General features: G+C 41.8%; 1 protein-coding gene across 3 annotated transcripts in view; it reads right to left on the bottom strand.

Moving 5' to 3' along the window:
• ASXL3 (ASXL transcriptional regulator 3) overlaps positions 1-16,219 on the bottom strand; it is a 100,371-nt gene that overhangs the window by 59,162 nt on the left and 24,990 nt on the right. The window contains exon 4 of one of the 3 annotated variants that reach the window (XM_081918482.1): positions 12,690-12,754. The exons of the other annotated variants lie outside the window; for them this stretch is intronic. The gene's annotated coding sequence lies outside the window, so the exon portion shown is untranslated. The remainder of the gene's footprint in view (positions 1-12,689; positions 12,755-16,219) is intronic. 3 annotated transcript variants of the gene reach the window in all.

Below are 16,219 nucleotides of genomic sequence, written 5' to 3' on the forward strand. Positions count from 1 at the left end.
CATATCTTTGTCCATCCACACAAAGCCATGGTTTGGTTTGGTTTAGCATTACATACAAATCAGGTCTCTGTCTCCCAAAAAAATTCAATGCTCACCAACTGCAGAAAAATAAACTGAAGATAGTCACCAAAACTAGGGATGCTTCCTGCATTGTCTTTATAGTAATCACTTCTGCCTCCTCTTGATCTTTCCACAGGCCCACAGACACATTTTGCCCTCATCTTCCAATCTCAGCTCTAATCTCCTGGTCCCCTGACAAAGCTGAGACTGCTCTCTGAATCTCTTCTATATTGTAATGGAACCAGCTGATGGCATGGTGAGAAGCAAGATCAGCTGTTCCTTCCTGTCATTTCAGCTGTATGTAGCTCCTCATATAATGATGGAGAAAGTACCTTAGAGAAATATACCTAGAAGGGATATATTGTACATTGGCTTTTTTTTCCTTTTAAGTGTTGATATATTGAATCTGCCTGTAATGAAGTCACTCTGCTTGCACAGCCTAGCCTGTTATTAGTATGCTGTACTGTATGGATTAAAATGAGATAAAGCATTTAACATTTTCCTAACATCAGAAGAAAACATGCCAAGATAAATTTCTTCAACCTTTCATCATTCTGAATCCTATTAGTTAAGATAAGTGCTTTACCTGGTGAAACAGCATTTTGATCTAGAAGGTTACTCTACCGATTTCAAAACCAAACGTTTTGAAAGCCCAAATGCAGGAGATGAAATCAAGCCGATTCCCCACCCCCTTTTGCTACACTGCTCAGCTTTGCAGCCCATGAGAAAACAGCTGTTCAGTTCTACCTTAGGTTTACAAAATTTATTTCTTTTTCTTCAATCTCCCCCAACCCCCAGGAAAATCTCTCTCTTTGAGAAATAGAAAGCGTTTCTTTTGTCTGGAGTATTTGGAGTCTATGGGGAAGGACTCAGTGGCACAGGACGTGCTCTGTATGCAAAAGGTCCAGGTTTAATTCCTAACATCTCTAGGAATGCCTGGCAAAGACCCCTCTTTGAAGTTCTGGAGATCTGCTTGCCAGTCAGCACAGTGGTAATGGTCAACTAGAGAGACCAATGGTCAGCCTTTGTACAGGGCACATCCCTATGTTGCTATGTTGAGAGACTTGTGTGGCTGTGCCCCTACTGTTTCATTTTTTAAACACCATGTAAACGTCTTAGGGCTTTCAAAGATCAGACAACCTTGGATTCATTTCAGGAGGGTTGATTCAGTGTTTTTAGCCAAATTTTCTGTTTACCCAGGCATATAATCCACAATGCTTTCCAGTTTAATCTACACACCTTGCCACACCCTATTCAGCTATGCTCATGTCACTGGGTGCTTCACTGACTTGTGAGCCCGTTCATTAGTTCACACCGAAAGCAGCTGGCCATTCTTTACATGAACCAAAAATATTCAGGCAGCACAAATACTTCCTGAGATGAACCTAAACTTGTAATACTACAGAAAGATATTTTAAGCAACACCGCCTCCCCAAAAAAACCCTTAAAACATGCTGGGTTCCCTTAGACACATACATAGATAGGCAGGCAAAGAACTTTGAGCTAGTAATATTTCTTATTGTCTGCAAAGCTGAACAATGCAACCCTATACAGTGGCTACTCATCACACGGTCTCATTGAGTTAAATGAAGCTGAGAGGACTGCAGCCCTGGGTATCCAGTGTTCATCATACTCAAGAGTTGAAATCACTGGGCTTAAGTAACTTAAATGGGACTCACCTGAGATAGATAGATAGATAGATAGATTCTTTATTGTCATTACACAAGTGCAACATTGCACAAGTGCAACGAAATTGGATGCCATCCCTTAAAAACAACAAAAGCAAAACAACAACAACAACCAAACAAACCACATTCCAGCCACACCCACACCCACACCCATCAAACTCCCAGGTCACACTATCGAGTTACAGCATTCAAAAAGGCCACAGCTCTTGGATAGAAACTATTTTTCAGTCTATTTGTCCTTGACTTGATGTTTCTATATCTCCTGCCAGAAGGCAGTAGTGCAAACAGACTGTATCCCGGGTGAGATGAATCCTGCAGGATGTTGTTTGCTTTCCTAAGACAACGGGAACCGTACAGTTCTTCCAAAGATGGGAGAGGATGACCAATAATCCTTTGGGCTGTGGTTATCACCTTCTGGAGCACCTTCCTCTCCCTAGCTGTACAACTGGAGAACCAAGCACAAATACAGTATGTGAGAATGCTCTCTATGGAGCCTCGGTAGAAGGACACCAGCAGTCTCTCACTCAGATTGTTCTTCTTTAAAAGTCTGAGGAAATAAATTCTCTGCTGGGCCTTCTTCACCAGAGCAGTGCTATTTGCGCTCCTAGTCATGCCCTGATCGATAGTCACTCCCAAAAACCTGAATTCCGCCACCCTCTCCACCCGTTCCCCGTTGATATACAAGGGCTGAATGTCCGCCTTTTTTTTCCTGTAATCCACCACCAATTCCTTGGTCTTAGCCGTATTAAGAGCCAGATTGTTCTCTCCACACCAAACACAGAGCCGCTCCACCTCGTCCCGATAGGCGGACTCATCCCCTCCTGAAATGAGCCCCACCACCGTAGTGTCATCAGCAAACTTGATGATTTTGTTGCTGGAATAGCAGGAGTTAGTTGACTATCACCTTAATGATCCATTTACAAGGCAGAACCTTTGTCCTTCTACACACATAAAAATGCAAGAATGCTGTCATGCTGCACTTTGCTTGACCACAGACAGGTGGCACTGGAAACTACAGAGTGACAAGACGTGGTGGATGGGCAGCCCAGGTGAGTCCCAGAGGGAAAGCCATAACAGGCTGCAGCTGCCTGCCCCATCACCTCCACTGGCTTCTCAGGCTGCCAGCCCTGGGGCTCCTGCCTCCAGGAGCCAGATCCCCAGGCTGGCTCCTCCCTGTCCTTCTCCTTTACACTTCCCCATGGGTAAGGGAAGGAGGAGGAGGAGGATAATAATAAGAGGCTTTGGGTGAACTCTAAGGGAGGGAAGTAATTTTGGCAAGAGGGCTGGATGGGTGGTGTGGGCGAGCAAAGGAAACAGGAGTAGCAGCCCCAAGGAGTTAAATATAACAATACATTAACACCAATAGCTATGTTTCAGCACAATGAGAAAGATGTGATTTACTGTAGCATCTTAAAGACTCATGTTGTTACAAGGTTATGACATGATAATACAGGAACATATATTTTCGGATAGCTATATGAACAAGGCCCCTGAAGTTCAACACAGATGAATAGTATGAATGTATATGAAAGTATGATATCTAATTCATATTCCAGTTCAACAAGTTTTGTTTGACTTATCAGCAGCAGATGTATTACAGTGTCTTTTAAACTTACTACAATGACCTTAATAATATCTTTCCCATCCAACGCTCAAACACTCCAATAAGCAGTAAGCATAATAAGCAATATAGTGAATTATTGTTTCTAAGGCACATGAAGTTTGAAGCAGCTATGAGTGTAGAATCAATGACTTGTATCATCCAGCAAGGAATGATGTTTTAATTTTTGCCTATTGGACTAACTCCTTTTTTCCCCCAAGTACTTTTTAAAATTAAAAGTTCAAACTAAAATAATGCAACAGGTATGTCAAACTGTTCGCTGTACATGCAAGATGGAGATTTCTACACAGTTCATCTAAAAATTACTTGCTTCCAATAATATCCTGCACAGAATTAAGGAAAATTGTTCTCAGCAAGTTACAGCAATGCTTTCCCGCTCCAGAATAAGCAAAGAGAAGCTAAAGCAATTTGATCTCACAGCAAGAAAGAAAACCAGCTGTAAAATTCAGGGAGTAATATGAATATCCCCAGTAGCAAGCTTTAAATATAACAAGCATTTAAAGTGTCTCATTTACGCTGAAAGTTGGAAGTGCATATGATCCATATCAATGTCATTTTGCTGAGCAGTTCTGCATCCATTTTTAAAGTTAATTCTGTGCAGGAAGGCTTTCAACCTCTAAACCCTTAAAAATGAGCTAAATTCTGTTCCTTTTAGTTCTTAATTTTCTTTTAAAAAAATTGGGGCTCATGTTTATATATTTAAAATATCACAGTTTATCCACACTAATCAGTTTTACTGTTGATTGATCTACAGATTAAGAAAATCAATTTGAAGTTTATTTTAATTAATAAATATTGTTATAATACCTAAAAGCAGGCCCAGCCCAACCATAAGGCAGGGTGAAGCCCTTGAGAAGGCCCAGCTGCCCTGCCACCTCTACCACAGGAGAAGCGGGGCTGGTGGAGAAATGGTGCCAGTGGAAAAGCAGCACTGGCATTGGCGCCAGTTTCCAGCAAGATCTCATGAGATATCATGAGATTTCAGTGAGAGCTTGTTGGAAATCAGTGAGATCTCACAGGAAGGAAAACAGGGCTAATGCTAGCACCGCTTCTCCTAAGGAGGCAAAGGGAGTGCAGTGGTGGCAGTGGCTGGGCAGGACGGTACTTCCCATTTCACCTCAAGCAGTGAAACGAGACACAATGCCCTTGCTTAAAAGATTGTCTCACCTCTTATATACCCAACTGATCACCGTGCTCTGCAGGACAGCATTTCATAAGGAGGACCATTCCATATAACAGGGGTCACCAATGTGGCACCTGCAGACAACAGTGTGTCCCCCACTGGCTCTTACGTTGCCCATAAAACTTCTGTAAATATAATCTCAAAAATCTACAATGCACTGTTTCTTCTCGCTGTTTGCTCTCCCTATTCAGTTCCTGTTTCCACTGGCTTAGCCTCTCCTACATGGTACACAACCATCTGAAACATGTCCATATTTCACTGGATTCCACAATTGGTTACCCACCCTGCTTTCTATTATGAACCAAGGAGAGATGCAAAGAGCTTCTCTTTCTGATTGTGGCAGTGGCTGGTGTAGCTGCCTTATTTACCATTTGTTGGGAGCACTAATGTAGGGCGGGGGATGCCTGCACCATTTTGTGCTCCCATCTCTCTCTCTCTGTTCTTTTAGGTGTTGTAGCCATTTTGTTTTATTTTGTGACTGGTACCCATGTGCCCACTGGCTAAAAAAGTCTGGTGACCTTTGCTGTACAATTAAGGAACTGGGCATTTTGTGTGGGGACCCCTAACATTTGGAACTGCCTCCTATTTCATATCTTCCTCCCCATCCTGCACCTCACAACAACACCCCCACCCATTGCTTCGGAACTATCTCAATGGTAGTGAAGTCAAGATCCAACCCAGTGTTTATCTACATTTCCATTCACTGCATTAAATGTTAGGATTTGGTAGGGTTTTAGTATCTTTTAAAATTATATCTGTTATCTTACTAGGCTACTTTTAAGGTCACATCTTCACAATGCAGTGCCATTCATATGTGTATGTGTTTGTGTGTGTCCTATACATTTACTTAGGGTGGTATTCAATGCTAGTGTTACGCAGAGTAGACCTATCAAAATCATTGGCCATGATTAAATTAGGTCTAGGACTCCTTGTCCTGAAATCTGGTCAAGAAGAGAAAAGAAATCTGCTGGGGCAGCACTGCAAATATTCCCACAATTTTATTAGTCCACAACTGGGGTTTGTTTTGTTTTTGTACTGTACCACTTCTCTATATATTTGTAGATTTGAAAAGCACATTAAAATAAAAACAAGGCCTTTCCATCTTGTACATAATATTGTTGAAAGTTAACTGCTCTGGGATTATTGATTTGTGTGTTTTTTTAAAAGAAATTAAAAGAACATAAGAACATGAGGAGACCCTACTGCATCAGACAGGCCCATGCCAAGCTTGTCTGAGGCCTGGAGAGAGTATTGTTCACGAGATGCAGCACCGCAGCACCACCAACTAATCTGATCAAACTCTGCACACTGCAATAACGCAGGTCCAGATATTACTATCAAAGCCTTGCAATACATACAGACAAGCATGGGCATATCACCCATTAAATCCCTGATCAGCTGGGAAGCATGGGGCATTCTTAGCATGACAGCATAAATCCAGCAGGCCCCCTGACAGCACCCCCCAGCCAACTTAGTCCTCCAATGCCTGGGGCAAGTGTACCTGGCTGTTCTCACCTCTGCATGGGCCTAGCACGAGTTCATGTAGTCCCACAACACTGTAAGAGCAGGGATGCATACCACCATTATGGGACTGGTCTGGTCTCTCGCCTCACTGCTTTTCAACATCTGTTTTCCCCATACAGTACTGGCAGTTACTGGTCATGTTTCCCTTCCTGCTCCTTCCTCCTTGTCAAGTGAATAATCTGCAGCCCCATGCAAAATATCACTGCCCAGCAACCTAATCACCACTGTCTCCCAGCTCTTACCACCAAACACTCATTGCTTGCTTGAGCATGCAGAGGAGGGCTGGGGCCAGTGAGTTGTGCAGCAGTTGATTCAGATCATGCCTGGCACCAGGAAACTGAATTGAGGCTGATGTTTGGTGCTCACATCATGCTAAGCCAAAGCCATGGCATAGCACTAACGCGCAAAAATATAGTCCTCAGGAACAGTGCAGTTGCTGCACCCTTTCCCCAGTCCTGTTGTATTGATATAAGCTAAACATGTTCACTGGAAGGACAGATCCTGAAGCTGAGACTCCAATACTTTGGCCACCTCATGAGAAGAGAAGACTCCCTGGAAAAGACCCTGAGACTGGGAAAGATGGAGGGCACAAGGAGAAGGAGACGACAGAGGACGAGATGGTTGGACAGTGTTCTCGAAGCTACCAGCATGAGTTTGACCAAACTGCGGGAGGCAGTGGAAGACAAAAGTGCCTGGCGTCCTCTGGTCCATGGGGTCACGAAGAGTCAGACACGACTAAACGACTACAGACATGTTTTGTATTAGCATGCTGTTAGAACCCAGGCTCATGGTTTGTTTCACTCCAGACAAACCACAGCTCATAGTTTGTCTGGAGCAGATAAAACATGAGCCCAGGTTTGGATGACATACTAAGTCAAATTATGGCTTAGTTCAAGGCAGCAGCAGCAGGACTGGAGGAAGATTACAACAGCTGCAATCTTCTGTTTGGGAATCCTCTTGTTTGAGCTAAACAGTCTTTCTCAAATCATGACCTAGTCCTAGGTAAACTGGATCATTTACACTGCTGTCTTCAATAGTTCTACACAAGAGACTGAGTAATCATAAATGTGATAAGTTTTCTTCAACTGAAGCAATTTTGAAGAATTTCTGCTGCCCTGGATGTCAAGAAACATCTGAAACAGACAAAAGCTCAGAAATAAATCAATGATTAAGCAGATGGGGCACAGAGTCCCCAGCCATCCTTAGATTCAGCAGCTGTATCAGAACTGGTAATGAGATAAAAGTCTCTGCTTTCTTGGGTCAACCTAAAGCTTCTTTACACTTTCTTTTTCATGCAATTATCTCGAAACACAATCACTTTAACTTGCTCAAACTTGTCACATATCATTATTCTTCCACATGACACAAGGAGCCCACATCATTACAAGGTTTAACACTCACACACCCGCCCCTCCTCCTCATCTGAATAATAGACATGGCTTCTGAAACAATTCCCCCCCTTCAGCAATTTCCGGAGTTCTCTCATGTACAGAATCTGGATGGCAAACAATCAAGGCAAGAGCTGACTCTGCCCAGCTAAGTTACCTCAAACAAACTGCAACTCTTCCAACTGAACATTTTCCTGCCTTTGCTTTATATGAAATGGAGTAATAATCAACACTGGAAGTCCATATGTCAAAACCTTAGAGTTATTACTTTTGAGACATGAATTCTGCTCTGATCATGTATAAGAGACAACTTTGGGATTGGTTCTTCTGGATAGAATCCAGAAGGGATTTGCATTTAATCGGGAATTATAGATTCTCGCCATGTTTCCCATTTCTGAAAATGGAGCATTTCAGAGCATGCTATTTGAACAGACTCATGCCTGCTGCATTAAGAAATGCCTTTATGGAGCACATATTCCAAATGATGCCCACAGCATCTCGGATGGCTGCTATAATAAGGTTCCATATGATGACAGACTCTGCATATGTGGCCAACCTCAAGTGGAAGATACCGTACATTACTTGCTAATCTCCCTATTAAATGGGGATCCAAAAGATCGTTTCCTGAAACCTTTGCTAATTCCTGGAAGCAGGCTTACTATGGCAGAAACACTTTCACTTTCTTTTGTGCGACCCAAACAGATTTATGACACATAAAGTGGTGCTTAATGTTCTGGCTGCAAGAAAGATTAGAAAGAGAGAGCAAGATGTTATTGCAATAAATTGCACTGGAGATTCAGAAGTCTAATGGAAGTTAAGCTAGGTATGAGGTAGCAGACAATACTTATGAATTCTGACTCCCTTTCTTTAAATCATTGATGCCTTATATTATGTAATTGCTGTATGCTGCATGTTATGGTCTGCAGTTTGGCAAATTGTAATGAAATTGTTGTCGCCTTTGGTTAATACAATAAACTCTTTGGTTGGTTAAAATAATAGACCTGAAACCCAAATTCATATGCTCACTTGTGGTGCATTGATGCCCCCAAAATTAAACTGTGTGGGAGGATAACGCCATGGAGAAAGTGTTTCTGTGAAGCAGCTTCCCACATGGAACAGCACTGAGGTTCATATATTACATCGTATCAGGGCAACTTGTTCCAAGATTTCACTGAACCAACCAGGCCACCTTATCACCTGATATTTTGCAGACTGAGAATATATAATCCTTAGGCATTGCTTATCTCTTATGACCACTCAAAAGATTATACACTAGTGGCCAAAATTGTGGAAACCTTTTTGAAAAGGTGTATTTCTGAGGTCTGATGGATCATAACACCAGCTTTTTTTTTAGTAATACCATAAAAATATGTATCAATGGAAAGATAATTCAATGAAGAATGCAATGAAACAAAGTTTGTTCAATTATCTGTATTCTATCAAAAGTTATAGCCAAATAACCAGAAAAAGGAAACACAACTTGCTTAGGTTGATATGCAGTAGCTTTCCTTCATCTGAATGTAGCTGATGAGTATAAGTGTTTAGAGAGCCAATCAGGTGTTATGAGCCATCACAACTCAGAAATACACTTTTTCCAAAAGCTTTCCACAATTTTGGCCACTAGTGCATAATTCATAAGAGTGTGCATTCAAAACTATCTTGCATCATTGTTCCACATATAGAGCAAAGCAAGAGGAAGGAACCAAACAGAAACAACAGGCTGCCTCCCCAAATATGTAGGGTGTTCCCTCTTGGTTTCTGAGATCGTATTAGTTTTTTAGAAAATAATGAAAAAGTAAAAACAGATTGCTGCTTTAATAATGAAGAGGAAATGGACAGCAAGAAAAAAAGCCTGAAAATATTGCCAGGATCTGAAATTCACATAGTGACAACTCTTACTCTTTTTGTCTTTGTGTTCACCTTCCACAGAGGGGTCTTGGCTCAGTAGTACAATACATGCACCGCATGCATATGGTCCCCAACATTTCCAGTTAAATGGTTCTTAGGTAGAAGAGCTGAAAAAGACGCTTTCCTGAGACCCTGGATAGTGAGTGCTGGTCAGAGTAGACAACACTGGGCTAGAGAGACAAATGAACTGGTATGCCAGCTTCATATCTTCAACCCTCCGTAGCAACCAGGAAGATAGATGATGGTTAAGTAGATTTTGATGGCGTTGGCTAACATTTGTCAGAAATATTTTCTAATTGTCACAATAAAATATAGACATTTGTACATAACCATGCAACTACTAAAGTTACCATGTTGTTGTTGTTTAGTCATTTAGTCGTGTCCGACTCTTCGTGACCCCATGGACCAGAGCACGCCAGGCACTTCTGTCTTCCACTGCCTCCCGCAGTTTGGTCAAACTCATGCTGGTAGCTTTGAGAACACTATCCAACCATCTCATCCTCTGTCGTCCCCTTCTCTTTGTGCCCTCCATCTTTCCCAACATCAGGGTCTTTTCCACGGAGCCTTCTCTTCTCATGAGGTCGCCAAAGTATTGGAGTCTCAGCTTCAGGATCTGTCCTTCCAGTGAGCACTCAGGGCTGATTTCCTTAAGAATGGATACTCCCCATGTGTGTGAGCAATGCAGCCATACATCTGGAGTTAAAGATTGCATCATTGGAGACTGTCATCTGGAAGCAAGTCTTTGGCTATTGGCTGTCCAGCTGGCATAGGCTTCCCCACCATTACCTCTTTCAGTGCCTCTGGCGGGATGACTTTGTTAATCCGTGGGTAGGAAAAATCCATGCCAAACTTCTGAGCATCGGAATTTCCCCAGCGGACTCCTTAAAGACGAACCTACGCTCAGCCAAAAGCCTCATCGAGCAAAGATTAGCAGACATTGACAATCAACACAACCTCTCCAGGGGTGGGGGTGTCTGCTCTCCCAGGTATCACGGAATAACCCCACCACTTGGCCTTCCATCATACATGTCATCTCTTTCATCAGTACCACACCGACTTGCATTTATTCGTGCAAGGTTCAATGTTTTCCCATCGAACCTGCTGAACCACAGATTTTCCAAGGGTTTGGTGTCTCCGCTATGCGAGTGTGACGGGAAAACAGTTGAATCTCTTCCACACATAATGTTCAACTGTCCCTTACATAGCATAGCCAGGACTAAATTCCTGGGTCCTGCTTTACTGCGCTTGGTTGGCAGGCCTGTTGAGTCACATGCCGCACTGCTCTTGCAGGATACAGATCCTTCTGTAACTCTGCAGGTGGCGAGATTCCTGAATGCGGTTATCTCACACACAAAAACCACCAAAAAACAACAACAACAAAAACTAATCGGACAGTTATGATGAGAGTGCATGACGGATCTCGTCTCCAGTTCTCCTTTCTCTGTGAACCATCCTTCGGATCTTTCCAGGCCCCAAGCTGTTTTTTGTCACTGCTCAATGTCCCACTCTTGCATCGTGGTGTTCCTCTTATGTCGTTCGATGTATTGGTTTTTATGCTTCTGTGCTTTTATGTTTGTACATATTTTATGGGCTAATAGCCGTAAATAAATATAAGTAAGTAAGTAAGATAGGTCTGATCTTCTTGCAGTCCATGGGACTATCAAGAGTCTCCTCCAGCACCATAATTCAAAAGCATCAATTCTTCGGCGATCAGACTTCTTTATGGTCCAGGTTTCACTTCCATACATCACTACTGGGTGATGTATGGAAAGTTACCATAGCAGCTATCAATTACCATCCTTTTTCCAAAGAACTCAAATGCGCATGATGAAGCAAGTTGCTTAAACCTTAGCAGGTCTGAATTTGGTCTATATGTGGAAGCCCTTGAAATTCACACAAAAAATGTGTAATCAATTAGGAAGTAAATAAAATAAATATTGTAGCTTAAGTACCCGAGATTTTGTGCCCAAATAATATACCAAATGTGCTATATCCACCTGACATTGACCCATCAACACCATACAGATATTAGGTTCTCTTCCCCTCCTTCTGAAGTATATGTTTTAAAAAATCATGAAACAACCCATCCTTGAAAGGAGCGGCAATAATAGTAATGGTAGCGATTTGTGCTGCTGACAATTACAGGATTCATGAAATGCCAGTATTCAATATAGCTTTTTTTAGCACATGGTTGTTCTTTTGCGGCTATAAATATTATTAACCAAATGCTAGCCCCCAAAAAGCAAAAGTCACTTGAAGAGCATGGATTTGAAGTAGCGTAATACAGTGGTACCTCGAGTTAAGAACTTAATTCATTCTGGAGGTCCGTTCTTAACCTGAGCTACCACTTTAGCCAATGGGGCCTCCCGCTGCCGCCACGCTGCTGCCACGCTATTTCTGTTCCCATCCTGAAGCAAAGTTCTTAACCCGAGGTACTATTTCTGGGTTAGCAGAGTCTGTAACCTGAAGCGTCTGTAACCCGAGGTACCACTGTAAGTCTACAAAGCTGAAACAGAAATCAAATCACTCTCATATATAAAGGATTATATTTCACTTTTTAATTTCTCTCTCTCTCACTCTCTCACACACACACCTGAGACAGATAGATACATATAGATTCTTTATATTCCATACTATAATATAGTCCACACTTTCAGAGCTGTGCATTTTAATATTTGCACAAGAATAGCTACACAACTTTCTGCCTTTTCCACCACACATAGAAATATGAGACTGCTTCATATCTATAAATCATGCCACTGAGGTGGGTCTCTTGCTACTTTTGTTGTCCCTGAGTAATGGCACAAAAGCAGCAGCAGAGGGCCTAGGAATTTATTTGTGTAGTATCTAGTTGTCCTATCAGAGCCACAGATGTCAGTGTAACCCTGCTGTAGTCAAATCCAAATGAATATGGGCAGTGGAGCTTTCAAGCACGCAGGCAGACCGGCCAGTCTTCCACCACTGCAACACACTGTTCGTAGCATGCTAGTTAATTGTGACAAATTCCCATTGAAAGCAATGGAACAAGTCAGTTACAACTACCGGTAGGTTCTTCAGCGGGTTTCAGCAGGACTTACGATACACATTTGTTTGGAAGTAAGGCTGTCTGAATAGCCTTACCGCTAAGTTTAGCAGGATTGGGTCACTGTATACTTTGGGACAGGTAAACTACCAGCATTTCCTTTCCACAGCTGAACCTGATATATAATTGTTCTACAAAGACCGTTCTTCATTCTTACCATCTTCTCAAATTCCAAGCACATTTTTTGCAAAGTTAAAAAAGAGCACCAATCTTTTACAGTCCCAAAACTGTTTACCTTAAAAGCTGTTTTTCTTTCCAGATACTGAGAAGAGGATTGGCCAGATGAGGATCTTTTTACAACTGATTGTCGCAGCAGGAAATATATTAAAAAAACAAAACAAAACACAACCTGAAACGTGTGTCTCAGACAATATAGATCTATCATGTGTGTGCATTTTCCAACAAATACTATGTTCATGTTAATGTATGAGTTTTATTTTGGCTTATAGTCTTTTTCTTTTTAAATTTTCTCTCTGCTGTACTTCATATTTGAGGCATGGGGAAAGAATCAATCAACTGAGGAACTGAATGCTTTAATGATATGAGAGAGAAACAAACTTGTGAACCATAAAGTCTGGCAGATTCATACTACAGTTTGACTTTGAACAAAAATAATGTAATTTCTAACATCTAAACCCAATTATTCTAAATTAAGATTACAATGAAAGAGACCTTTAGCTTCTTAAAAATAATTACAGTGAATAAACTTTAGCCAAGATAATGTATGGTTAGACAGAGATTGCTATGATAAGCCCACCTAAAATTATTGCATGAGTGAACCGAAGTACCAAAACCTATTATTAGTATTCAGAGATGAAGCCTTTCAAATCAATGCAAACCAAAAGTTCTTCAGAGATCAATGACAAGTTGGTGATCACCTTTGGCTGCTGACAACAACTGGGCTGGTTCTCATCCCCTGTTCTTCCCCCGTGTGGAAAGGCATAGGACATCTATCAAAATTATTTCACTTTCAAAGAATCTCAGCTTAGCTTTACACACAAACCAGGAATCCTGGTTTAATAAAACAAATAAGGGTGAGTCGCTAAACAAACCAACTTTAAGCTCTCATTTACCTAATTTTTGTTTTTTTAAAAAACTAGGATTCCTATTTGCAAATAATACTAAATCAAGATTATCTGAAACTGAATGCAATCTTGGCAGAAATCCTCCTCCTAGCTGCATAGGAGGAGAAGGGAGGAGGAGTGCACAAGTCTGATGCTTCACTCAAGCTCATTGAGGCTCCTCCACTTAACACTGAGCTATGGTTTCTGTGCAAACAAGCCAAATATGTTCAATGCATGCTGTCTTAACCATTCTGCATTTTTCACTACAGCTACTTAACTAACTATAGAATGGTGAGGTTGCAATTAAAATTGTAGTACTAAATGGAGGGAGGTCTGTCCCAGAAAACAGGCACAAAAGGCAAAACATTGAGCTTTGGGGGTTGCCAATCCACTATTTTTCAAAAAATTAAGAAGCCTTTTAAAAACAGAATTTGAATAGTGCTAGGATCTATTTTCATTACTTTAGATCTAGTGGTTATTTTCTTATTGCAACAAGGGCATGTTCATTGCATGTCTTATCCCTAAACTCAATTTCTCCTCCTTCGCTTCACAACCAGGCCAGCAAATGAAGACCTTCAAGAGATTCAAGTAGTTGTCTGTTCCCCAAGAGGAAGTCTAAGATATTTTCCCTCCTGAGGCAAAGAACAATATGGCGCTTCCTTCTACCAGTTCCACACACATAAGCCAACTGGACTGACATGTGAATTGTACTTCAACACGGGTGATGGGACAGCATCCTCCATCTCACCCAAAGGCAGAAGGTGACCTAAGGAGGGCAGGCTATATAGCACAGGTAGCTCTGTCTCCCAACACCTTATCACTACTCACTCACTGAAATAAATATTAAGAGCATAATAACTGCAAATTCCATAGTTTGAACTAAGAATTATGTCTGTTCTGAATCTCCCAGCATTCAGCTTTCCCCTGTGTGTAGGGGAAAAAACTCTCTATCCATATTCACCACACTCTGTATAATTTTATGCACCTCTGTTATGTTTTTATTTTTATGAGATTTCAGCAAAAGGTTCCAGGGTTACAATAAAATATAAATTATAAAAATAGATAAAACCATCACAAATATAAAACCCTTCAAAATGGAACAGAACAATATAAATTCAGCAAAAGAGATGTCTCTAGCTTAGATGCTTTCTAAACTAAACACCCCCAAATCTTGTAATCTTTACTCATAGAAGAGTTGCTTCACCCCCTTGATCATTTTGGCTGTCTTTTCCTGAACCTTTTCCAACTGTGCAATATCCTTTCTCAGGTAAGGTCACCGGAACGATATACAGTATTCCAAGTGCAATCTCAACATAGATTTGTAAAATATATTTATAATATTGGTAGTTTGGTTTTCAATCCCTTTCCTGATGATCTCTAGCATAGAATTTGCCTTTTCCACAGATACTACACACTGGATCGAAATCCCCATTGAGCTATCCACTACAATCCAAAGGTCACATTTCTTGGTCAGTTACCACAAATGCAGACCCTATTTGTATGTGTGTGGAGTTAAGATTTTTTTGCCCCATTCTGCATCACTTTAGACTTGCTTATACTGAATTGCATTTCTAAATATTAAGTCAGAGATGGGGAACCTATAATCTTATAAATGTTGTTGGATTCCAGTCTCCATCAGCCAGCAAAGCCAATGGTCATCAATTATGAGAGTTATAGTTGGTTATTTTCACTGCCCTCTTCTGAACCTTTTTTAGCTCTAAAGGTAAAGAGACCCCTGACTGTTAGGTCCAGTCGCAGATGACTCTGGGGTTGCGGCGCTCATCTCGCTTTACTGTCCAAGGGAGCAGGAGTACAGCTTCCGGGTCATGTGGCCAGAATGACTAAGCTGCTTCTGGCAAACCAGAGCAATGCATGGAAATGCTGTTTACCCTTTCCGCCGGAGCGGTACCTATTTATCTACTTGCACTTCATGCTTTCCTAGTGCTAGGTTGGCAGGAGCAGGGACCGAGCAACAGGAGCTCACCCCGTCACGGGGATTTGAACTGCCGACCTTCTGATCGGCAAGCCCTAGGCTCTGTGGTTTAGACCACAGCACCACCCATGTCCCCCTTTGACCAATGTACATGCTCTTCTAAACCTTTTCTAGCTCTACAATATCCTTTTTAAGGTGCAGGAATCAAAACTGTACACAATATTAGAAATGTAGCATAATGACACCATCCTTCTGGCATTATCACATTCAGCATCCATCATGCCAGTACATTTAGATGACCAATGTAAGGTAAGGTAAAGGGTAAAGGACCCTTGGATGGTTAAGTCCAGTCAAAGGCAACTATGGGGTTGTGGTGCTCATCTCACTTTCAGGTGAAGGAGCCAGCATTTGTCTACAGACAGCTTTCGAGGTCATGTGGCCAGCATTATTAAACCACTACTGGCACGGTGACGAGTGCCAGAGCTCACAGAAACGCCGTTTACCTGCCCACTGTAGCGGTACCTATTTATCTACTTGCACTGAGGTGCTTTCGAACTGCTAGGTTGGCAGAAGCTAGGACAGGGCAACGGGAGCTCACCCCATCTGAAGTATCCTAACTGCTGACCTTCCGATCAGCAAGCCCAAGAGGCTCAGTGGTTTAGACCCCAGCGCCACCCATGTCCCCCTATGACCAATGTACATGCACGTGCAATGCCTCCTGGAATGAATGATCTGGAATAGCTGCTCCTCTGCCTGTCCATTCAGTCA

Source organism: Podarcis melisellensis, assembly GCF_964234715.1.
Source record: "Podarcis melisellensis genome assembly, chromosome: 7".
NCBI lineage: Eukaryota > Metazoa > Chordata > Lepidosauria > Squamata > Lacertidae > Podarcis > Podarcis melisellensis.